This window comes from Trichosurus vulpecula, chromosome 3, assembly GCF_011100635.1.
Source record: "Trichosurus vulpecula isolate mTriVul1 chromosome 3, mTriVul1.pri, whole genome shotgun sequence".
Classification (NCBI taxonomy): domain Eukaryota; kingdom Metazoa; phylum Chordata; class Mammalia; order Diprotodontia; family Phalangeridae; genus Trichosurus; species Trichosurus vulpecula.
Window position 1 is genome coordinate 292845614 of NC_050575.1, and position 25187 is coordinate 292870800.

Genomic DNA, 25187 nt, shown 5'->3' on the forward strand with positions numbered 1-25187 from the left:
ATTGGTGTAGTTCAGTTTTCACAAAACTAGCTATTCACAATAATGACATTCTTAGATCTGAAATATAACAATTTATTTAACAATATGGCAGAAAAATAATAACATAAGAGAGATGCACGTAGTGAAACAAATGTAGAAATAATAAACATATTGCATTCCATACATAAACCTGTGTCACACTTTCCCACCAATGTATTCAGTATCTGTGAGATTGAATCAGCACACAGTTATAGAAACACAGCAGCAAATCATATAAGTAAGGAAAATCTATGAACTAGGTTATCTCATAACTCCTCCTTCTGTTTCAGATACTGCACATAATATTTTCTTGATGAAGTACTTTCTACGTTCAATAGATTATTCACTGCTTTGATTAGTTGTTCATTGGACACGATGTCTCTGCTGAAATAATGGCGGTTTTTTCACACCTCAGTAATGGCACAATAATCCCTTCCATAGTCTCCTCACTTAATAAAACAAACTTAAGCAAAACCATATGCTGCAATAACTGTGACCAGCGGAGTTTCGTTCCATAACCATATTGTAACTCTGTTTAGAGAAAGCAAATGTGTTCCAAAGCAATCATTAGGAACCAGTACTGGTTTTCAAAAATGATAGGTTTGGTCATACTACCTACCTCCCCAAATGAACTCCAGTGACGCCTTATTACCTCTAGAATCAAAGCCCTTCATAACCTGGGCCTTTCAGACCTTTCAAGTATTCTTGCAGTTTACTCTCTTCCACACTCCCTCTCATCTAGCCACGCTGGCCTAGTTGCTGTTCTCCAGACTAATCCCATTTTCTGTCTGTGCCTTTTCACTGGCCGTTCCACAGTGTCTGGTGTACTTTCTCTCCTCACCTCTGCTTCCGATTCCCCTAGATTCCTTCAAGGTTCATCCCAAATCCTCAGGAGATCTTTCCTAGTCTTCCTAATGAGTCTTCCCAGTTTTCCCCTTTGGGATTACCTTCCATCTACTAAATATACACCTAGTCATTTTCACGTTTGTCTGTCCTGGTAGAATGTGAACTTCTCGAGGCTATGGACCATTTTTGCCTGTCTTTGTTTCTTAGCCCTTATCGTGGTGCCTGACATGTAGTACAGGGTTTTATAGTAAAGCGCTTTCCTTATTATCTACTTGTACGTATGTTTTTATTTGTTTTAGTGTCTTTCTTCTGATTATAACGTGTTCTGTGAAAATTTTAATTTTTATTTGTAGTTCTAGAGCTGTATACATACATTTTGTTTTATTATTTAGTTTTTCAGTTGTGTCTGACTGCTCATGACCCCATTTGGGGTTTTCTTAGCAGAGGTACTAGAGTGCTTTGCCATTTCCTTCTCCAGCTCGTTTTACAGATGAGGAAACTGAGGCAAACAGGGTTCAGTGACTTGCCCAGGGTCACACAGTTAGGAACTGTCTGAAGTCAGATTTGAACTCAGGAAGAGGCCTCTTTCTGATTCTAGGCCTAGCACTCTATCCACTGTACCACCTAGCTGCCCTATATATAATCATAACACATAACTATATATCTATTTATCAATCTTTATCTCTTTGGAGGCATATACATATTTGTATAGATCTGTAAATGTTCACGTATCTATATTTATATTGTGTATCTCTGTGTATTTTTATTTATCCTTGTGAAGGTAGGCCAGTTTCAGGTTTATGGATGTGTTTATCTCTATGCACATGAATGAATTTAAGAGGATGTTTATATATGTATCAATATATCACTGGCCACCCAGGTTCAAAATCTTAGAGTCATTACCTTACATTTCCTTCTTCTCATCTTCCTGTTTCTAGTCAGTTGCCCAAACCTGTCAATTTGAATTCACCAAAATCATAGAATCAAAGAATTTTGGAGCTGAGAGAGAACTCAGCAGCTATATATGCCAGCCCATACCTAAAAATGAATCCTCTTTACAATAGACCTCAGAGATATTCATTCAGCTTTTACATAAAGATTTCCAGCAAGGGTGAAGCCCTTATCTCTTAAGTCCATTCCACTTTTGTACTGCTCTGGTTATTGGATGTTTTCTTGACCTGAAGCCTAAATTTTCCCCTTAAGCCAAACAGAATAATTCTGATTCCCTGTGACACGAGAACCTTTCTCTATCTCCCTTTCAACCCCAATCTCTTCTCCTGCCTAGACTGCCTCAGTTCCTTCAGCTGATCCTATGTGGCATGCACACTAGGCCCTTCACCATTCTGGTTGCCCCACTCAGGATGTTCTCCAGCTTACTGACATCTTTCCCAAAATGTGCTACCCAGAACAGAAAACAGTATCCGTTATTCTTTTACTGGAGTGTAGAGTACAACAGGTATGTAACTGCCTTATTCCAGGAAGCAATGCCTCTCATAATCTAGCACAAATAAGCTTTCTGGGCTGACACATCATATTGCCGACTCACTAAGCTTACAGTGCACCAACTGCATCTAAAAATTGTTAATCATGCCTCTACCCGTCTTGTACTTGTCAACTAGATTTTTTGAATGTAGTAAAAGACTTTATATTTAACCCTATTAAATTTCATTTAATTCAGTTTGGTCTTATGTTCTAGCCTGTCTAGATCTTCTGTCATAGAGTGTGTTAGCTTGTTTTCTAAGCTTTGTGTCATCTCCAGATTTGATGAACATGCCATCTTCCTGCGTTTGGTGAAATCATTGCTGTCCATGATCTTTAAACAGTTCCAGGGGCATGCACAGATCCTGGGGCTTCACAGGATAATTTCCTTCCCAGCTGAGAGCAATGTATAAATGAGTAGCTTTTGAAATCAGGCCATTCAACAAGGTCAAAATCTGTCAAACTATCAGTGTCTTTTGTTGTTCATTTGTTTCAGTCATGTGTGACTCTTCAGCAAAGGTACTGGAGTAGTTTTCCCATTCCTTTCTCCAGCCCACTCTACAGATGAGGAAACTGAGGCAAACAGGGTTAAGTCACATAGCTAGTAAGTGTCTGAGGCCAGATTTGAACTCAGGAAGATGAGTCTTCCTGACTCTCAATGCCTGTGCTCTTACCTAGCACCACCTAGATGCCCCATTTACTTTCTTCCATCTTTTCTACAAGAATAGCGTAAGAGATTTATCAAATGCTCTGCTAAAATGTCTCTCTCTCTCTCTCTCTCTCTCTCCCTCTCCCTCTGTCTCTCTCTCTCATATTTGTGTATATCCGGATCCATATGTACATCATTAGACTGATCTACCTTTTTAATAACTGTCATAAAAAAGGAAGTAAGGTCAGTTTGACTTGATCTATTCATTATGAAATTATACAGATTCTTTGTGATCACAGCTTCCTTTTCTAGGTGTTTCCTAACCATCTCTTTAATATTATGTCAAGAATTTTGCCAGAATAAAAAGACAAGGTTACTGACTTATTGTTTAAAATTCTATTTTCTTCTTCTTTTGAAAATTAGAACAACTCTTACCCTTTTCCAGTTGCCCAGCACTTTTACTGTTTTCCACAGTCTTTCAGGTATCACTGACAGTGATTTGAGTAATCAAATTCACTTGTACCTGATTATGTAGTCCATCTGATTAAAACAACTTTAACTTATCAAGGATATCTAGGTAATTACTTACCATCTACTTATTTATGTTGGGTATAAACTCTTTATTGACTTTTTTATTTCTAATCCAGAAGTCATTCTTCCTGACAGAGCAAATAGAAACGACCCAAACCCTATTTGAGCAGCTCTGTCTTCTTCAGTTGTCATTTTCTTTACAATATATCTAAAAATAACTCCTTTTCTTGTCCTTAGCTTTTCTTACAAGCCTCAGCTTCTGCTGAGCTTTAGCATTCTTGGCTACTCTTTCTTTTCCTACTTTCATGCCATGCTTTTATATTCTTCCTTCATTTTCTGCTTTTGTTTCCATCTACTATACAAATTTTTAAGAAAGTTACTGAAAACTATTTTCTAAAGAAGTTTCAGCTGTATTGATAAATTGCCATTAAGAGGAGGAAAAAAAAATCCTAGAAACACTCAGCCATCAAATACTTGTTCATCTTGCCAAGTAGGGGCATATAAAAGCTGAAGGTATCAAATCTCTGATGGCTAAAGTGATCTCTAGGCTTTTTTGTTAGAAACGTGCCTTTCTAGCCTTATTTCGTATTCTTACTGTGGCACGCCCAACTCTTTGCCACCCTGTTTGGGCTTTTCTGGGCAAAGATACTGGAGTGGTTTGCCTTTTCCTTCTTCAGCTCACTTTACAGATGAGGAAACTGAGGTAAACAGGGTTAAGTTACTTGCCCAGGGTCACACAGCTAGTAACTGTCTGAGACCAGATTTGAACTCAGAGAAATGAGTCTTCCTGACAGCAGGCCCAGCACTCTCTCCAGTGGACCACCTAGCTGCCCTCTGTTACCTGCCTTCAAAACCTTTACTTTCCACCTACATGGACTATTAGAGGAGATCCTCAACTACCTACCTGAACTACAATAATGTATCCTCCCACATCTCTGTATTTTCCCCTGCCTATCCCATATGTTAGGAATAGAACTACTTCTGATTCCTGTCTCTTAGGGTCCTTGTCTTTTGAGACTCAATTGAGTTACTGGGTTTCCTTTGTGAAGCCTTCTCTCAGATGCTCAGTAATTAGTGCTCTCTCGCTTCTAAAACTGCCTTACATTTACTCATTTGTATTCTTGCTGCGTTATACACCCCCGGTAGAATATGACTTTCTTGAGGGCAGGGATTGATTTGTTTTTGTCTTTGTATTCTGTCATTTATCATTTTGTCTCCCTGTTGTTGGTAGATATATAATAGTATTTGCTTAGTTGAATTAAATTGAATTGTACTTATTCCTGCAAAGCAGAAAGTCTTCAAACTTGACTGTGGTTAGTTATAGTCAATCCTCAACTTTTGTGGTAACTCCTAGAAAACAGTGTGAAAGTAAAAAGTGCTAATGTTTGTATATTGAACTTATGGGAAGTAGGGGATTAGGCTCCCAAAACCAACAAAAATTGTAATCTTTCCCTTCAGAGTGCTAAAAATATACTTTTTAAGCAACAAAGCATTAATTCTGATAATATGTACTTTTCCTAACACAGTAACCATGAAATAATCCATGAAATTCAGTACGCAAAATAAAATTGATAACATGCAAAACATTTTTTCTCGTTAGTACTTTCCTCCTATTTTGTGGATATAATGAATCAAATTTGTTAACCGAATTTGTTGCCAATAGTAACTACAGACATTCCTGCACAACGTTTATCTAATGCCTTTATTTTCTCACTAAGCCACATCATTGACTTTGCATGCTTGGGCTTAGAGCCCAAAGGACTTGCAGTTATGCCCCCAAAGCCTAGTGCAACACAAACCTTGAGTTTTAAAGGCAAACAATGAAAATATGCAATAAATGAACTGGGAATTCTTTATCGTGGTAATGTGAACAAGACCAGTGAAGCACCTAGTAGGTTACCAGTCACTCCACAAACTTGCATGCATTGTGTCTCTCATTTTTTTCTCTACCATGCAAGGCTGCAAATACGCATGGTTGCTAACTTGAAAGTGAAAATGAGGTTCCTAATGAAATCATGGGAATACTTAAAAGTTGTGAAAGTTAAATGGGAGAATGTTGAGGCTTGACTGTACTACTTTAACCTCTTCTTCGTTTTGCCACATAGGTTCCTAAAGTTCTCTGACACTGTCCTTACATAAGGGAGGCTCTTTGGAAGTTTTTTGTTTTTTTCCCCTTATTTTGAGAAGGTCTTATAAGTTCCCAGGAAGTTACTTCCTTCTTTCTTTTTCTTGCTTCTTACTGGGTTTCTTCATTATCCTTCCCTGACTCAATGCTTGCTAGCTTTTCCTTATAGCTTTGGGAAAAGGAGGGTAGCAGTAATTGGTTGGAAAATAATTCCTGCCCACCCAGAGACTCCTGGGGCATATAACAGGTAATGACTGTTGTAGTTGTGCTAAAACTGGAATGCATCTAAGTATTAGCTCTGCTTCAAGGTGCAGGATGTTGGATATCCCATATTGATCCCACAGATTCATCTCATGGCAAGAATTAACAAAGCCTTATTTCCATGAACAGTAATTCCAATGAGAATTTTAAGCTTTAAAACCAAAGGGAACAGTTGTATATTAGTGAGAATATTAATTGATACTTGGAGTTAATTTGTCGTTAGCAATGTGGCACCCATATTTGTTACAGTTCTTACAGTTACAAATTAAGATTGGAAGAACAAGAAGGGACTCATAGTCTTCATGTAGGAAGAGTAGGATTTTGAGTACAGCTCCAGCCTGTTCCCCTCTTGATAAGGGAAGCACCAGTATAATCTGCAGAGATGGGGGCTAGGTATGAAAGGCATGATGAGAATTGAAGGGGATTTACTTGCCCAAATATCGGGCTGAACTCGAGGGAGTTCAGGGATTACTGGGAAGTTCACAAGGCAGCTTTGGCCTTGGAGACTTTGGCTGTGCCTTTTATCTTAACTGAAATGGTTTACAGATTTGGAGTCAGAAGGGACATTGGAGCCAACCCCTCATTTTGCATATGTAGTTTGAGAAGCCTAGATATAGGAGATTCAGTTTGAGATGTCAGGACTGTAGTTCAGGAGAGAGACTAGGTCTGGATAGATAGATCTTGGGACGTTCTCCCTTGAGAAGATAAATGAGCCCATGGGAACCGATGAGATCACCAAGTGAAACAGTAGAGAGGGAAAAGAGAAGAGGGTCCAAAGCAGAGCCTTTGGAGACACCCAGTTTTAATGGACGCGACAGAGATAAAGATTCTGCAAAGAAAGTTGGGAAGTAATATAGGTGAGAAGAAAACCAAAAATGGTTAATGTAAAAAAAAAAAACAGTGGCAGAAAATGTATCAGATGTTGCAGAAGATAAAGTCTGAAAAATACTATTTGGTTTGTCAGATAAATGATCATTGATAATTTTGGAGATGATAGTGGGATGAGATAGGAGGCAAGATTTCTGTGGGCTAAGAAGAGAATCAGAGGACCGGAAGTGGAGGCACCTATTTGAGATGGCTTCCTCACAAGGTTTAGCTGACACTTGGAGGAGTCAAGATAAGAGACAGTCAGTTGTCTAATGTCAGTTGGCAAAGTCAAGACAAAACAATGGGTGGTAGGATAAAGTGAAAGTATTTTAAGCTTGGGGGAGATATGGCCCTGATTGTAGGTAGTAGAGAAGGAGTCATGGTTAGTAAAAGATAGTGGTGATAGTGAAGATAGGGAAGGTAGTGGAGATAGGAATAATAGGAGAAAAGAGAAGAGGGGATTGGTTTGGCTTCAGCAAGAAAGGCCATCACTTCATTTTATACAGGAATGAATGAGATGATAGTAGGAAGAGATGTCTGAGTGATGTGAGATGAAGAGGAAGGGAAGAGGGAGCTCTCCTAAAATGGCCTCAGTTTGTTCAGTGAAGTATGAGGAGAGGTCCCCAGCAGAGAAGGGAGGCGGTATCCTAGGAGGCTTTAATAGAGATGAGAGGGCTCAGAAGAGGCAGGGAGGGGTTGGTGCTCTTCTATTAATATAATGTCTCTGCTTCGAGTCTTCTGGTCTGGTCTTATGAAAAGAAGTTTTGATTGGGGGAGGTATGATAGACAGGCAAACTCACCAATTTAGTAGGGAATACTACATCATTCCATATATTTTATTCTTTCATTAGTATGTAAACTGTTTGATAGCAGGGAATGGTGTGTTTTTTCCTTTAAATCTTTGTTATTTCAGTTTTGGCATTGTGTCTTGAACGTAGTAGGCTCTTAAGAAATGTTTACCAAATTGAATCGACATCACAAAGTACCACCCCTCATTTCCTCATTTTAAGTAGCTCTGAAGTTCTGTACTGCTACTCAGTAGGTTTAATTTTTTTTAAAAAGATTGTCATTTCTGGGAAAAGGGCTAGATTCAGACTTCAAGTCTTGAATATCTAAAATAAAATAATCACAAAATCAAGAAAGCAAAAGCTCTTCTGCAGTTTGCTAACTTAAACAAGGGACAGCTAGGTGGCACAGTGGATAGAGTGCGAGGCCTCTTCCTGAGTTCAAATCTGGCCTCAGACACTTACTAGCCCTGTGTGACCTTGGGCAAGTCACTTAACCCTGTTTGCTTCAGTTTCTTCATCTGTAAAATGAGCTGGAGAAGGAAATGGCAAACCACGCCAATATTTTTGCCAAGAAAACTCCGAATGGGGTCATGAAGAGAGAGACACAACTGAAAACGACTGAACAGCAACAACAACTTAAATAGATTCTATGCCCTGATATCACCATTAGGATGTGAAAATGTTGACTGTCTCTGTTTAGCTGACACAAGTATGAAATGGAACATATTTGTGAATGTTGAGGCCCTTATCATTCACTTACAGCTTCAGATGAAGAGAGAAACTTCAAACAAATAATCAAGTTGACAATGGAGGCTAAGCAAAAGACACTTTATAAGATTTGCTAATTAGCTCTTCTTTTGGATGGCAAGTCTTTCCAGTGGGTCCAGTAGGATGTCATCCTGAAGTGGATATTCTAAAAGTAATCATAACTTTTGATTGAGATTCCCATCCTCAAACTATTTTATAAATGCTGATCCCCCAGCTTTGGTATGTTCCAAGGATCACTGTACTTTGGATTTGTAGGCTCAGCACTGGTATAACTTTAGGCAAGTCCCTTAACCATTCTGAGCCTATTTCTATCAAATCATCTATCAAATGAATAGTGAGGACTAAATCATCTCAGAGGTTCTTCCAAGTATTAAAATTATGATCCTTTGAACATGCATCCCTTTCAGCCTCGCCAGAGAGAGACCTCCTCTTATCCCTACTGAACCCCACTATATATTTAGTTTCTAGTTGGAATCTTAGAAGTTGCTGCCTATCTCTGAGAGATATTGAGAAGGACCATGAGTTAGGGTCTAATCCCCTGCTCCTAAGAAATCCTCCTTCCCTCCCTCCTTCCCTCCCTCCTTCCCTCCCTCCTTCCCTCCCTCCTTCCCTCCCTCCTTCCCTCCCTCCTTCCCTCCCTCCTTCCCTCCCTCCTTCCCTCCCTCCTTCCCTCCTTCCTTCCCTCCCTCCTTCCCTCTCTCCTTCCCTCCCTCCTTCCCTCCTGTATTTATTAGATGCCTGCTATACATACAGCATTCACTAGCCAATAACAACTCGTGTTTATAGTACTCTCCCATATGAGCCTGACAACAACCCTTTGAGGTAGCACTTAGTGCTTACATATTTTTTTTCCTGTTGTACAACAACCTGCATTTCACAAATAAGGAAATTGGAACAGAGAGTGTTTAAGTGACTTCTGAGGTCATACAACTAGTAAGTGTCGGTGTTTGGAATTGAACTCAGTTCTTTTGAGTACAAATCCAAGACATTGCACTGTACATACTACTTGTACCAGAGTTCCTTTCCCATAGGAAACTATAGGGGAATAGCCATGCCAAAATACTTTAGAGTCACACCAAAGAAGAACAGGTTGTCCAGAAGGACATGGGTAAAATGTATCAGATGTTGCAGAAGATAAAGTCTGAAAAATACTATTTGGTTTGTCAGATAAATGATCATTAATAATTTTGGAGATGACAGTGGGATGAGATAGGAGGCAAGATTTCTGTGGGCTAAGAAGAGAATGAGAGGACAGGAAGTGTCTTTCTTGAGTAAACGCACAGAGCACTGCCATCTATGAGTTTACTGCCCTAAACTCTGACTCGAGTTAAAAAAAAAAATCAGACCAACTGTTTCTTTCTCACACACCCACATGCACAATAGTCATTATGCAAACCAGCCTATCAGCTGTCATGTTGTTGCTTTACTACATTGATTTTAGAGGTAATTGAGCTATTCAGATTCCTGAAGCTTATGAATACACTGATAGAGAATTATTCTTACATTTTATAATAACTGCTGTACAGATGAAAATATGAAAAGACATTCTGCAGTGGATAAGCATTCTGGGTTATTTTCAGTACATTAGCCTAATACACAAATACTCCATATTTGGCAAGCATTAGACAACCCAGGATGTTCATTCACTATGAAATATCTTCTCATATTTTGCTTACAGATGTTCAGAACAATTCTGTGTTTATTAGTGTATTCATAAGCTTTTCGAAAACTGCACAGCTGAGTGCCACCAAAATCAGGGGCTTGAAGGGTGAGGGAGGGAGGAACCGTATTATTCCTTTTCACAAGTTGTCTCTGTACCATTACCATGGAAAAGCTGAGGCCTAGACACTTTTCTTTTAAGCAGCATATTTCTTTGGACTTTTAGGCTGGAGTTGAATTTGTAAACATGTCACATTTCAATCCCTTTCCCCCTCTCCCCATATCGTGTTCCCTACTGGAAAAAATTATGTTTTCAAATTCCTTAACTGCAATACTGAGATATTGTTAAATAAATAGAAACTTTACTTTGGATGCTTGAGAGTTGTATCTAAAGATCCCATAAATTTCTTAACAGATATAAGAAAACTTTGCCTCATTTTACTTGAATTTGGCGATTAGTGATTGTGTATCTAAGTGCGGCTGTGGGTAGGTATGCAGCTCAATTCAGCAAGCATCTCTTAAGCACCCAATGTGTAAAGCCCCAGGAATATAGAGACAAATTGAAAAAGGAGTCTTGACTTCAAGTTTGACTTCAAGACTACTTTCTAGAATTGGGTGCATTTCCTTTAAGACTTTCAGTGTAAGACTAGCTCAAATTTATGCTTTATGGCTTACAAAGTGGTTTTCTCACAATAACCTGTGAGAGAGGTAGAGAATGCATCATCAGTCTCATTGCATAGATGAAGAAATGTAAGACTTAGACAGGTTAGGTGACGTGTCCATAGTAACCCAATTGCAGTAAAGTTTGAGGATTCGTGTCTTTTTATCCATTGTTCTTTTACTATACTATACTATGTCCAGGGATGTGCTAATAAATAATTAATAATCAGCTCTCTGAGGGGAAAATGTATGCATGATTCCCCTTTGCATTTGATTTTTATTATTAACATTTTATCCATTACTTTCTTAAGTCTTGATAATCAACAAAACAATAAATCAAATGCTGGTTTGTAGCATTGGCTGATTTGTGAGGTATAAATGCTTTTGTTGAAAATTTAACATTTGATTCCTAGTGTGAGCTGAACTGGATGCAGCACTCTCCTGGTTACGTCTCATAATGATAATGATAATAATAATAATAATAATAATAATAATAATAATAATAGTCCATAAAATTATTATTTGGGTTCATAACTATAATTATTTTAATCATTTCAAAAATGTATAAAATAAATTTTGTAGTTATGTTTATAACAGAGCCTACCATTGGAAAAAGTCAACTCTGTTATCAATTTTCCTGTTCTCGTTTTCTTGTTTCTTTTTGGTTCTTTGGGCTCAGAAGCAAACATGCAGCACGTACAGTGCAAACATCCCTTTCCCTCAGTCCAGACAGGAGTGGATGGTGTTGCATTCGGCACAACAAAGCAGGCATTTGCTTAGGATGGTAGGCATGAAGCAACCGAGATGGCCAATATCTTGATTTCTTTTCATAGTGGTTAGAAATATGATGATGTGGGAAGACCAAATGTACTCCTGGCTCTGCTGTTGATTGTCTTTGTGAGTTTGATACTCAGTTTTCCAATCTGTAAAATGATGGAAACTGGAGCTAAATGATCATTTAAGGTCCTTTCCAGTTATAGAAATCTATGATATTTCTTATGATCTACTGGGACTCCCAAAGTCAGCCCTGTAGAGTAGTCTCCCTCAGGAGTTGAAAAGTCCAGCTTGTTCATAAAGATTCTCCACCTGTCCTGGTGATTGTTTATGTGCAGGGCCAAAGGAAAGAACACAAATTCATTAGGCCCCAGTGCTTGATTTCTTTCTGATCGATGAACTTTGCATCATTATCATAATTGACATTTACATTGTGCTTTTAAAGCTTACAAAGCATTTCACATATATTATCTTGAGACTTACCTTGTAAATTAGGTACTTTTATTCCCATTTTACAGTTAAGGAAACTGTGGCTTTGAGGACAGAATTTTGCTTATAGTTACATAACTTGTAAGTGTCAACGGGAGGATTTGAACCAGGGTCTTCTGGACTCTTAACTCTAGCTCTGTCTGCCGTATCAGAGGTGTCAAATGTGGCCCACAACAGTCCCCCAGATGAAAATGTAATTCCTATCTGATCTGACTGTGTTGGTGCATGAATAAAAAAAGACATATATAAACATATCTGGTTTCCTAAGTCAATATGCAGCCTACAGAGATCATCATGTATATGCCTTAATGGCCCCTGTTTCTGTATGAGCGTGACACCACTGTGCTCTGCCATGCTGCTCATTCTTTCTTATATTTCACATTAATTGAAATCAAAGCAAGGCTTTTTGAGACTTTTGAAATTCCCATCTGGATAAATTTTTTTCCCTGGTTCCTATTTGTAAGGAAAGAAATATATGGAGCTTATACCTCTCCATCATCTCTTTTAACCACCTGTCTATCAGCTGAGTCAAAGCTCCTGCTCTGGTTTCTCTTCCTTTTTCACCCCTCTTTGATAAAAAAGGAAAACACTGATCTGAACACGAGACATATCTCCTTTTCTATTTTCTCATTGCACATTTGTCTGAACCCCTGTAGGAAAGTTTAAAGCTCTGATGGAGCAGTAAACATGACATGATTCTTGAAACTGCCTTGGCAACAAAATTTAGACATTGTACCTTACCCAGTGCAGGCCAAGATGTTTAATTGCATAATGTAAATAATCTTTCAAAGGCACAGATTGACCATTCTACTCTTTTGCTTCAGAATCTTCAGGGGCTCCAAGTGTGAGGCAGTTAGGTGGTGCAGTGGATAGAGCTCTGTACTTGGAGTGAGGAAGACATGAGTTCAAATCTAGCCTCTGATACTTACTAGCTATATGACCCTATATGGTCACTTAACCACTGTCTGCCTTGGGTTCTTTTTCTGTAAAATGAGGATAATAACAAAACCATTCCCTAACTCACAGGCATCTACATTCTAGTTCTTTGCTATTATAAAACAAAAAAAGCTGCTTCAAATTTTTGGTGTCTGTGGGGATTTTTTAAATCATTGGTCTCCTAGGAGTGTATATATCCAGGTTTGTAATCTTGAGTCTAAAGGTGTGAACATTTTGTCACTTTCTTAGCATTTTTCCAAATTAGGCTTTATTTTCTTTTCAATACTAGTAGCTTGTCTCACTGGTAAATCTACTTCTTACTTTAAATGGCCTAACTTACAATAGTAAGGAATATTAAAATAAAGGGGCATATGTGTTAAAAGATGAAAGATCTGGGTTAACCATGAGCACAGTTAGAGTCTAATAGGTGACTTAGGTAATAATAATAGGTCTTGTTTAAAAAGTGCTTTAAGCTTACAGAGTACTTTCCTCATAATAGCTGTCTGAAATAACTTAAAAAGTAATATCATCCCCATTTTTCAGTGGAAGAAACTGAGGTTCAGAGAGATTAGAGGATTTGTCCCTGGTCACAAACCAGTAACCATGAGATCTAGGACTCACTCCCAGGGCTCCTGAATGCTACATCTTGTGATCCTTCCACTACACCACGAAATGCATCTATTCTTTAAACCTAGAAATAGAAATATTTCTGCCATTGTCTCAGGATGCATTTTCTCTAATAAAATTAAGAGGAATTTGTTATAGCAAGCAGTTCATAAAGAAATAGATGATGGTCACTACACTTGTATTTTCCGATTATAAATGAGTCAAGCATCAGACATGGAAAGACACGTTTACAAAAATCATTCATCAGTGTTCTGAAGGTTGTCCTAAGCAAAGTCAAAACAGAAAAGGAATTCATTAGTGACCGAGAGTATCTCCAGGTACTCCTGTCTGTGGATGGCATTGTGCTGATTGCATCTAGCCCTAGAACAGGACATGGCATTCTTAATGAGATATATGGACATTTTGAAAGGTATCAGTTTAGTTATCCACACAAGAAAAAACAAAGCAAGTGAAGAATGCTTATCTCTAAGGTTATGATACTCAGTTGGATGGGGAGCTCATTGTATTAGTCTTTTGGTATTATTATCTTGGACAGAGACTGCAGGTGAACATTGAGCTGTGCCCAAAATTGAATAGGAGGAACAGATTGATCTGGAAAGCATTTGGGAATTGGCAAAACACTCCGAATGCAGCAAGCATTTGCAGCACATCTGCAATGAGTAAGGGCCTGTGTTAAGTGCTGGGAATACAAACACAAAATGGAAACAGGTACAGGGTTATAGGTTTGGAGCCAGACAGATCCTTTTAAGGCAGTTATGTAGTCTAGCCTCCTCATTTTACACATTAGGAAACTGAGGACCAGAGGGGCTAAGTGATTTGTCCAACATCCCACAAAGCCCTGGAGCTTCTCCTTTCAGTGATTTCAATATGATCAGTACTACATGACTAGCTCTCTCTCCATATATTATATGTGGATATGTATGGATTATATATGGATATGTATATTATATGTATACACATATGTATATCTGTGTGTATATCTATCTATTTATCTATTTATAATAACATTGCTCTCCAAATAATATAAAATCATGGAATACCGTGATATCAGATTGATTACACTTGAGGATATCCCAAAGAGCAACGGACAGATGCATGGTAGAGGTAAGCAGGCTGTAAAATATGACCAGTGTTGACTTGCATGTCATAGAAGGCCTAAAAATATCATCCTGACCAGAAAAGGAAGTGGACAAGTCATGTATCCAGAGTAAGGAAGGACAGGTGACAGTACAAGTGCTACACTGGTGTCTTTGGAATATTGAAAGAACGGGAGAGAAGTTTATAGTGGATTGAGTGGATCCTCTCCTGTGTTGAGGAATTATGAAAAGACATGAACAAGAATCGCACTGGATGTGAGAATATAGATTGCTGTGGTCTATACCAGTAGAGAGAATACCCACACAATGAGATTCAGTTGAATTCAAGTCAACAAACTTTTATTATAGCCCATACATCCTATATATGCATATTATTATCCTGAGTTCATCTTTCTACAGAACATTGCAGTCTCCTGGAAGTGATATGTAATCACTCAAAAGACTTTTTGGTCTGACCATCCACACAGGAAAGACCAGGATGATGAAAAATGTCTATTTCTCATATTACAGCAGGCATTGGGATGGAAAATATATAGGTCTTGTCTATCTATAAATTTCTGGAATAGATAGTACAGAAGGACAGTGACTTGGACTCAGAGCCGATCCGACTGTATTGTTTTGGGGATATTACCAAGCTCCTTTAATGATCCAGACTTCCCAAGATAGCAAAGGGTCATATTTTTATATCAACATTATACCCATGTTGCTCTATGGCAGCAAAACATGGATTATAATAGTCTCTGAAGAATTTAAAATTAATATCACAAAGGGCAATGGAGAAACAAGGTGGTGGATCTGAGAAGGCCGCAATGGACCACATAAAAGAAAAAACAGGTGTAAAATGGATTTGTATGAGAAGGAGATGTACTGCTCACATGATGAGGGTCAGGGATGACAGGTGCACAGGCTGACCACCAGGGTCCTCCACTTGGATCTTTACAGCATCAGAAGAAAGAGAAAGCCTCCAGCGTGTTGGATGGACACCGCCACCTTCGGTTAGCTTATGGGGAGATGTGAACAAGGGGGTGGGCAGTTATACCCTGGTACAAGATGGATGGGTATGGATGGTTTGCTTCCAAATCAATGACATCACAGATCCATTTCACCTAAGGGTATAAAATAATATGAGATAACTCAGGTTTGTGGGGAGGGCAGAGAAAGGTAGAATTAAACTCCCCTTGGAGTTTCTTGTATTATTCTGGGTCTCAATTACCTTCATAGTAACTGGCACGTTTTTAGTGCCTTTGAATGAATTACTTTTAAAGTAACATTTACAGAATTCCGAGTGTGCTTGTCCTTTCCCACATTCATATACACACATGTGTATATGTAAATGTGCATCATATATGTTATATGTAACATATACTAAATATTCTGTATCCTATACTGTGAGATCTATATCTGTCTCTAAATGGCAGGCAGGTGGGCCAAAGTAAGAATGCTGTAACTGTATCACCTGTCATAAATGTGAGTGACTTGACAGGGTCAGAAAGTGATTTGCTTCCTGATAGCCACGTGCTATTGGCTGCTCTTGTGTTTCAAAGCTGTCTGACCCTCATCTGCATGTGAACTGTTTCCAGACCACCGAGCATCTCTCAGCTGTGGATAAGCCTCACTTAATAAGATCCATCCCCTGATGGGTGGAATTGTGGTCTCATTGAACACCAGAGAAGAGAGCTAATTTCAGGGTTTCTAGTCTTCTAAAATGTCAACTTGCATAAATGTTTATTTGACAGAAGTACTCTGAAAGGCTAGTGTCTACCTCATCACAAAGTATTTCATCATCCTTCGTCTGTAGATTGTGTTCTGTATTATATCTCTGGTCCAGGCTAGGTTGGCATTTCTATTAATGTGTGAACATCTTAGCTGCTTAAAAACAAAACACATGATAGGATAGGGATTAGTAAACAGCTAGCGTCTCATGGAGAAATTGGCTAATCTAATATTAAGTAAGATAGCATATATTGTCTTTTTTCTTAATATTACTAATTAAAGGGAAAGAAGGTTTATGTTTAGCTCTGTCTCCTCTCAAATGATGTTTTTTCATTGGTGGGCAACTAAATGGGACAGTTAGGTGGTGCAATGTATAGAGCATAAGGCTCGGAGTCAGGAAGACCCATCTTCCTGTGTTCAAATCTGGCCTCAGACACTTATGAGGTGTGTAGCCCTCAGCAAGTCACTTAACCCATTTGCCTCAGTTTCCTCATCTGTAAAATGGGCTGGAGAAGGAGATGGCAAAGCAGTCTGGTGTCTTTGCCAAGAAAGCCCCAGATAGGGTCACAAAGAGTCAGACATGACAGAAATGGCTAGACTAAGCAGTAACAAACAAGCAACTCAATAGTTTTCAGATATTTATTTTCAGAGTATCAGTGCCCTTAAAAAAAAGACTAATTTCACCCATGCCCTTTAGTCTTCATCAGTTACTTCATTCATTCATTTGGGATTTTTTTGAGCATGTGAAATATGCATGGTACTGTCTTAGATGCTGAAGAGGATACCAATATGAGAAATAGGTGGCACTTACCTTTGAGGAAGGTGCAGTCTGGTCTAGTGGAAAAAGCAAGACATTTGGAGTCAGAAAACCTAAGTTTGAATCCCAACACTGACATGTGACCCTGTGTAATACATTTAGCCTCTCTGAGCCTCAGTTTCCCCATCTCTAACATGAAGGCGATACTTACGACACCCCCTTGCAATGTTGTTATGAAGAATAAACCTAAGGGCTATACAGATGTGAATTGCTATTAAAAGAGCTTACCTGCCACAGTCAACATTTATTGAACATCTGCCACACACAGGAAACTGTGCCAGGTGCTGGGGATATAAATGTAAAAAAAAATACAGCTCCTGTTTTCACGGAACTTACAGTCCAATAGGAGGGAGAAATGTGTACAAAGATAACGATCCTGTCTCTGAGAAGTCTATTCCTTGAGTGCTTCCCAGACTCTTAAGTCTAGGAAGAACATATGAACCAGATTTCTCACAATAATTTTCATTTTGATAAGTGAGGTTGTTTAAGTAAAAAAAAATCCCTTTTTAGAGCTTATGTCATGATTTTTAATAGTATGGTCTTTGGCAAAAATGGACACAATGGTCTTTTTATCACTGCTGTCAACCTGAAGGAAGGGATTTAAAAGAGAAAGACGGGGCACAGTTGGTTAATCTGATACCACAATTGGTATCTGAGAATAGGATTTTATTTTTAGACCACAGTTTCAAATAGAGGAATGACTTTCCTACCCAGGGTTGGAGTACACCTAACAAGGACTGGTAGAAATATATTTTTGGAGTCATGGAAATCTAAAGTAATGAAAGCAGAAGAGGAAGATACATTTGTGTGTGTATGTGTATACACACATATACATATATATGTATATGTGTGTGTATGTATATGTGTATATGTGTGTGTGTGTGTGTATATATATATATATATATACATATATATATATATATATATATACACACACATTGTATACCTACTGAGCTTAATATCATAGAGACTGTCTACAAAATGACAGTGCAGGGGTGGGTTGAAGAATAGCAGTATAGAGCCTCAGAAATTCACAGGGAAAATAATTCAAAACAGAACTAGTAATAAAACCCAGAGCCTAACCATTTATATACAAATCTACAAAATGTGTATAAGAAGAAAAATAAACTTAGAACCTGACGCAAGAAGACAAATTTGCATAACTATTGCTGAGATTTAGTGGGATAGAACCCATGACTAGACTATGGCCTTGGAAGAGGTCCATGCCATATTCAAAAGAAAGAGGTTAAAAGTGTATGTGTTAGGTTTGAGGTGGTAGGGAGTAAAAGGAGGAGTATTTTATATTTTGAAGTTATACTCATGATAGGAAATTGTGACTTGGGGTGTGTGTGTGTGTGTGTGTGTGTTAGGAGTGGAATGGAATAGGGAGTGAGAATCAAGATGAAGAACATTTGAATTAAGATCAAGGAAAAAACTTAAATAATATTTGTCCTCCTCATATACTACAGACTACCTGGAAAGAAAAAGTAAATAAATGAGGAGTTTGAAAAACAGATTTCAAGCCTGGCACAGAAGCATGATTTAGTGATAAGAGAGGGAAACTTGAAATATCTAGATTTTTTTTCCTGTGGACCTCATTCTACCAAAAGCAAAGAAGCTCTTAATTCTTTATTTGTTTAGATATTAATTTCATTCTCCAAAAGGCAAAGGAATTAATGAAGAAAACTACTATTCTGGATCTTATTCTAGTTAACCAAAAAGAACTGGTTTCTAGGGTAGAAATGATAGGAAATCTAGCCATTCAGAAAGAAATTTTGGAACTATACCCTAGAAAGTCTCTATATTGTACATGCCCTTTAACCCAACAATACCACTATTAAGTCTGTGCCCCAAAGAGATGTACAAAAATATAGCAACTCTTTTTTGTGTGTGTGATGACAAAGAACTGGAGATAGTGGACTGCCCCAAAATTGGGGAATAGTTGAACAAATTATGTTATCTATAATGGAATATTATTGTTCCTGAAGAAATGATGTTTAAAAGAAGGCTTTCAGACAAAGCTCAGAAGACTTCAGTGAACTGATACAGAGTGAACTGTGCAAAAACTAGGGAAAATGTTATACAGTAACAACTGCTCTATAGAGAAAACCAAATTAGGGTGATGGAAGAAGGCTGATCAATGCAGTGAATAACCACAATTCCAGAAGTTGATATTTTCCTCTGCCTCCTGACTGGGTTGTGATGAAACTCGTTATACAGTAATACCTATATTTTTAAATGTGACCTATTTGTGGATTTATTTTGCTTCCCTATGAATGTGAATATGGCAAAAGAGTAGATTACAGCAGTAATCCAGTGTCAGGGTTTGGTAAGGCATGACCCATGATAGGACAAAAAAGACAAGGAATTCAAGAATAGAGGGTGGAGTGGAGTCAAACTAAGAGTATAGCTAGGGGAGGATGATGGCCTCAGAAAGAACTGAGAGATGAAGGCAATGAAGGTCATGGTGGGGAGGAAGAACAGGCAGAATTAGGAGTTCTAAGACATAAGGGAAAATGTAATGAGTTATTAACATGGAAATGGAACACTCGGGTATGATTGCAGGATCAAGGGCATGATCACCTATGTGCATAGGTGAGGTAGAGCAGAGGAATAAAATAGGGAAGTTGAATAGATGAAGGAATGTGGAATTTGGAATATTTTAGAGATAATCAATATATATGTTGAAATCTCCTATTATGAGGGAAGGAGATTTGGAAGAGAGAAAAATTGTGAGCAATGGTTTGAACTCATTGAGGAAGAAAAGAGAATGTGCTGGGTAGTGCTAGGCAATAATAGGATCTGGATTTCATGATAAATTTAGAAAGGAAGGAAGAAAGAAAGAGAAAGAAAGGGAGGGAAGGAAGGAAAGAGAATTAAAGAAAGAGGGGAGGAAGAATATAATGTGATACTGGGCTGCATTAAGAAAGGTTTAGTGGGCGGAGCCAAGATGGCAGCTGGAAAGCAGGGACTGGCCTAAAGCTGTCCCCCACGACCCTCCAAACACCTATAAAAATGGCTCTGAACAAATTCTAGAACTACAGAACCCATGAAATAGCAGAGGGAAGCAGGGCTTCAGCCCAGGACAGCCTGGATGGTCGCTGGGTAAGGTCTATTGCATGGAGCTGGGAGCAGAGGGGAGCAGAGCCCAGTGTGGGCTGCGCCTGGACCAACCAGACCTGGAGCCAGGCAGAATAGGCCCCAGCGCCCTGAATCAGTGAGTTGTGACAGTGACCAGACTTCTCAACCCACAAACACCAAAGACAACAGAGAAGGTTAGTGGGGAAAAAACTGCAGGAACAGGGTGAAAAAAGTTCTAGGTTTGGCCACCATCCCAGGGGCAGCAGAAGTGGTACAGCTACAGAACTACAACTGCAGTTGCTTCAGGCCCCAGGCCTGCCTGGTGGGAGGAATTAAGTGGCAGATCAGAGCAGGAGTGCAGAGCCTGCTCAGATCTGAGTCGTGGTCTGGGTTGGCAGTTCTTGGGGGAGGAGGAGCACTGGTATGGCAGAGCTTGCTGTGTGGAAAAAGCTCTGAAAACAACAGCGCATTGCCTCAAGCTTTGGACAAAGTACTTTCTACTCTACAAGCAGTCATACCCTGCTGAAAAACTCAAGGGTCAAGTAGCTGGCTGTGAGCATGGCCAGGCAGCGAAAACAGACTCAGATTCAGACTCAGACTTTGGATTCTTTCTTTGGTGACAAAGAAGACCAAAACATACAGCCAGAAGAAGTCAACAAAGTTAAAGAGCCTACATCAAAAGCCTCCAAGAAAAACATGAACTGGTCTCAGGCCATGGAAGAGCTCAAAAAGGATTTGGAAAAGCAAGTTAGAGAAGTAGAGGAAAATTTGGGAAGAGAAATGAGAAGGATGCGAGAAGACCATGAAGAACAAGTAAATGACTTGCTAAAGGAGACCCAAAAAATACGGAAGAAAACAACACCTTAAAAAATAGACTAACTCAAATGGCAAAAGAGCTCCAAAAAGCCAATGAGGAGAAGAATGCCTTGAAAGGCAGAATTAGCCAAATGGAAAAGGAGGTCCAAAAGACCACTGAAGAAAATACTACTTTAAAAATTAGACTGGAGCAAGTGGAAGCTAGTGACTTTATGAGAAATCAAGATATTATAAAACAGAACCAAAGGAATGGAAAAATGGAAGACAATGTGAACTATCTCGTTGGAAAAACCACTGACCTGGAAAATAGATCCAGGAGAGATAATTTAAAAATTACTGGACCACCTGAAAGCCATGATCAAAAAGAGTCTAGATATCGTCTTTCAAGAAATTATCAAGGAGAACTGCCGTGATATTCTAGAGCCAGAGGGTAAAATGGAAATTGAAAGAATCCACCAATCGCCTCATGAAAAACATCCCCAAAAGAAAACCTCTAGGAATATTGTTGCCAAATTCCAGAGCTCCCAGATCAAGGAGAAAATACTACAAGCAGCCAGAAAGAAACAATTTGAGTATAGTGGAAACATAATCAGAATAATACAAGATCTAGCAGCTTCTATGTTAAGGGATCGAAGGGTTTGGAATATGATATTCCGGAGGTCAATGGAGCTGGGATTAAAACTAAGAATCACCTACCCAGCAAAACTGAGTATCATGCTCCAAGTCGAAATATGGATTTTCAATAAAGTAGAGGACTTTCAAGTTTTCTCAATGAAAAGACCAGAGCTGAATAGAAAATCTGACTTTCAAACACAAGAATCAAGAGAAGCATGAAAAGGTAACCAAGAAAGAGAAATCACAAGGGACTTACTAATGTTGAACTGTTTTGTTTACATTTCTACATGGGAAGAAGATGTATATAATTCATGAGACCTCAGAATTAGGGTAGCTGAAGGGAATACACACACACACACACACACACACACACACACACACACGCGTGTGTGTGTGTGTGTGTGTGTGTGTGTACATATAGATAGATGTAGACAGAGGGCACAGGGTGAGTTGAATATGAAGGGATGATATCTAAAAAAATAAAATCAAATTAAGGGATGAGAGAGGAATATATTTAGAGAGGGATAAAAGGAGAGATCGAATGGGGCAAATTATCTCATATAAAAGTGCCAAGAAAAAGCAGTTCTGTTGGGAGGGAAGAGGGGACAGGTGAGGGGGAATGAGTGAATCTTGCTCTCATTGGATTTAACATGAGGAGGGAATAACATACACACTCAATTGGGTATCTTACCCCACAAGAAAGAAGGAGGAAGGAGATAAAAAGGGGGGATGATAGAAGGGAGGGCAGATAGGGGGAGGAGGTAATCAAAAGCAAACAGTTTTGAAAAGGGACAGGGTGAAGGGAGAAAATCGAACAAAGGGGGATAGGATAGGAAGGAGCAAAATATAGTTAGTCTTTCACAACATGGATATTGTGGAAGGGTTTTACATAATGACACACATGTGGCCTATGTTGAATTGCTTGCCTTCTTAGGGAGGGTGGGTGGGGAGGGAAGAGAATTTGGAACTCAAAGTTTTAAAAGCAGATGTTCAAAAAAAAAGTTTTTGTATGGAACTGGGAAATAAGATATACAGGCAATGGGGCACAGAAATCTATCTTGCCCTACAAGAAAGTAAGGGAAAAGGGGATTGGGGGGAGTCGGGTGACAGAAGGGAGGGTTGACTGGGGAATGGGGTAATCAGAATATATGCCATCTTGGAGTGGGGGGAGGAGAGAAATGGGGAGAAAATATGTAATTCAAACTCTGTGAAAATCAATGCTGAAACTAAAAATAGTAAATAAAAAATTTAAAAAAGAGAAAGAAAGAAAGGTTTAGTGTTCCACACTAATGACATATACTTTGCCCTTGTCAGACCAGGCCTGGAATATTGTGCTCATTTCTGGGCACCACATTTTATGGAGGACATTGAGAATGAACAGTGTTTAGAGGAGGCAAGCTAAATGGTAAAGGACCTAAAGATCATGCCGTATAATAACCACATGGAGGGAATGGGCATGTTTACACTGGAAAAGAGAAAACTTGATATATTTGAATGCTGTCAAGTAGAAGAAGGAACAAATTTGTTCTTCTAAGCCCCAAAGGATAGACCTAGAAGCATTGGGTAGAAGTAGTAAAGAAGTAGAGTTAAGCCTTGATGTAAGTCAGACCTTTGTGATAGTAAGAACTATCTAAAAGTGGAATAGGCAGCCTTGGGAGATACTTGGATTCCCTTCCAATGTAGGTCTTCAGTAAAAGCTGGATGATCACTTGTCATATGTTAAAGAGGGCATTTTTGTTCCAGTCTAGGTTCAACTAGATGATCTGAAAGGTCCCTCCAAACTCTGTGCTTCTGTATCTAAAATTCCATCTCACTTCCAATTTACCGACCCCATCTTAAAGCTTCCCTGCCACTACCATTTTTCTTCTTCTTCTATGATAGAAATCACTCTAAATCCCCCTTCTCTAAGTAATAATGGGAACAGAATGGGGTATATGATGTTTAAAGAATTTGGGACTGGAGGGAGAATGCTGAAAGTACCTCACTTAAAAACCCAACTAAAAGGATTTTCATGTTATAGAACTGAAAAAAATATGGCAGCAAAGAACAGATTTTCAAAACTTATTTTATCTCTTATTATATCTGTATGAAACAGTAAGGGGCACTTTTCTCCATTTGAGGGAGACAGGCTCTAGAGATCCCGATGAATAGGCAAATCCCGGGCTATTCATTCATTCATTACTAACTCAAAATACTTTGGCCATCTGCCTACTTTCTTTGGAAAATGCTGCCTATTTTAGTTTTCTTTTATTTCTTAAAACTATATCATGTAGAAAGGTTGAGTTGGGTGCCAGTGTGACTTGAACACTTGTAATTTATTCTAATAATAAGGTGTTCTCTCTTTTAAACCTAGGATTCAAGGATCAGGCAGTTGTAGTGAATGAACTATGGAGGGTAAGGCTGAAATTTTGCAAAGAGCACAGAAGGCAGTTGAATCTATTTCAGCACAGCGTTTTTGAAACAACCAATTCTGAATCCACTTATTCAGACAGTTCAAAAAAGAGATTAGAAAAAGAAAGGATGTCTCCTTCACACTTAGCAATGTTGCAAACTGGAAGAGACCTTAGCAATCACATAGGCCAAGTTCCTCATTTTGTAGCAGAGGGAAACAGAGACTCCAAGGAGGGGTGAAGCAACTTGTCCTAAAATCACAGAGTTAGTAGCACAGCCAGGGCTTAGGACCAAGGTGGTGCAGTGGGCAGTGGGCCTGCAGTCAGGAAGTCCTGAGTTCTCACCTTCAGATACTTACTAGCTATGTGTTCCTGGACATTTAACCTCTGCCTTAGTTTCTTCCTCTGTAAAATGGGGATAATAAAAGCACCTATCTCCCAGGGTTGTTGCGAGGATCAAATGAGATAATATCTATAAAGCACTTAGCACAGTGCCTGGTACACAGTAAGCACTATATAAATGTTAACTATCACCATCATTATTAATGTTACTGTTACTATGACTTCTCTACTGATTCCTCATAGCCGGCATGTTCGAAAGTACAGGCTCAGTTATCTGATTTGTAAATTCTTCCTTCACCCTAGGATGGCTGTTTATAAACTTCTAGCACTACCGTGGCCCCCTTCTCTGCTCGGCCTGTTGAGTTATTTAATACCTGAGGACTTCTTAATTCTCTAATACGCTTATGCTCATTGTATTCTGGTTATGTGCATGCATGTCTTATGTCCTCTATTTCTTTGGGGCAGGAACCACATCATACTTATCATCAGAGCCATAGCTAGGAATTATTGTACCTGGGCCAATTTCTACCCACTACATTTAGAGTTCTTTCAAATGAATGGAAAATGCAGGATGCCACCCATTGGAGAGGGGAGAGAGACCCAAGGAAAAACGTATAAGGCTGCTACTGGGGAGGGTCCTACTTGTTGAGGGATATGAGGGAGTAAAATTGTAGGTCAGGTAAGGAGGTCACTCCAGCCATCCTGTTGGAGTTTCCTATTTCATCTAATTATCCTCAATAATTAGGTGCCAATTTCTGTTGTTTTCTCTGCTGTTTTGGAACTTCAGGAACTCTCAGTTTTCTCTAAGTTTAGTGCCCTGAGAAAAATCACTGGTTGAC

General features: G+C 38.9%; 1 protein-coding gene across 1 annotated transcript in view; it reads left to right on the plus strand.

Annotated features, from left to right (window-relative positions):
- MSRA (methionine sulfoxide reductase A) overlaps positions 1–25187 on the plus strand; it is a 558760-nt gene that overhangs the window by 282140 nt on the left and 251433 nt on the right. The window lies entirely within an intron of this gene.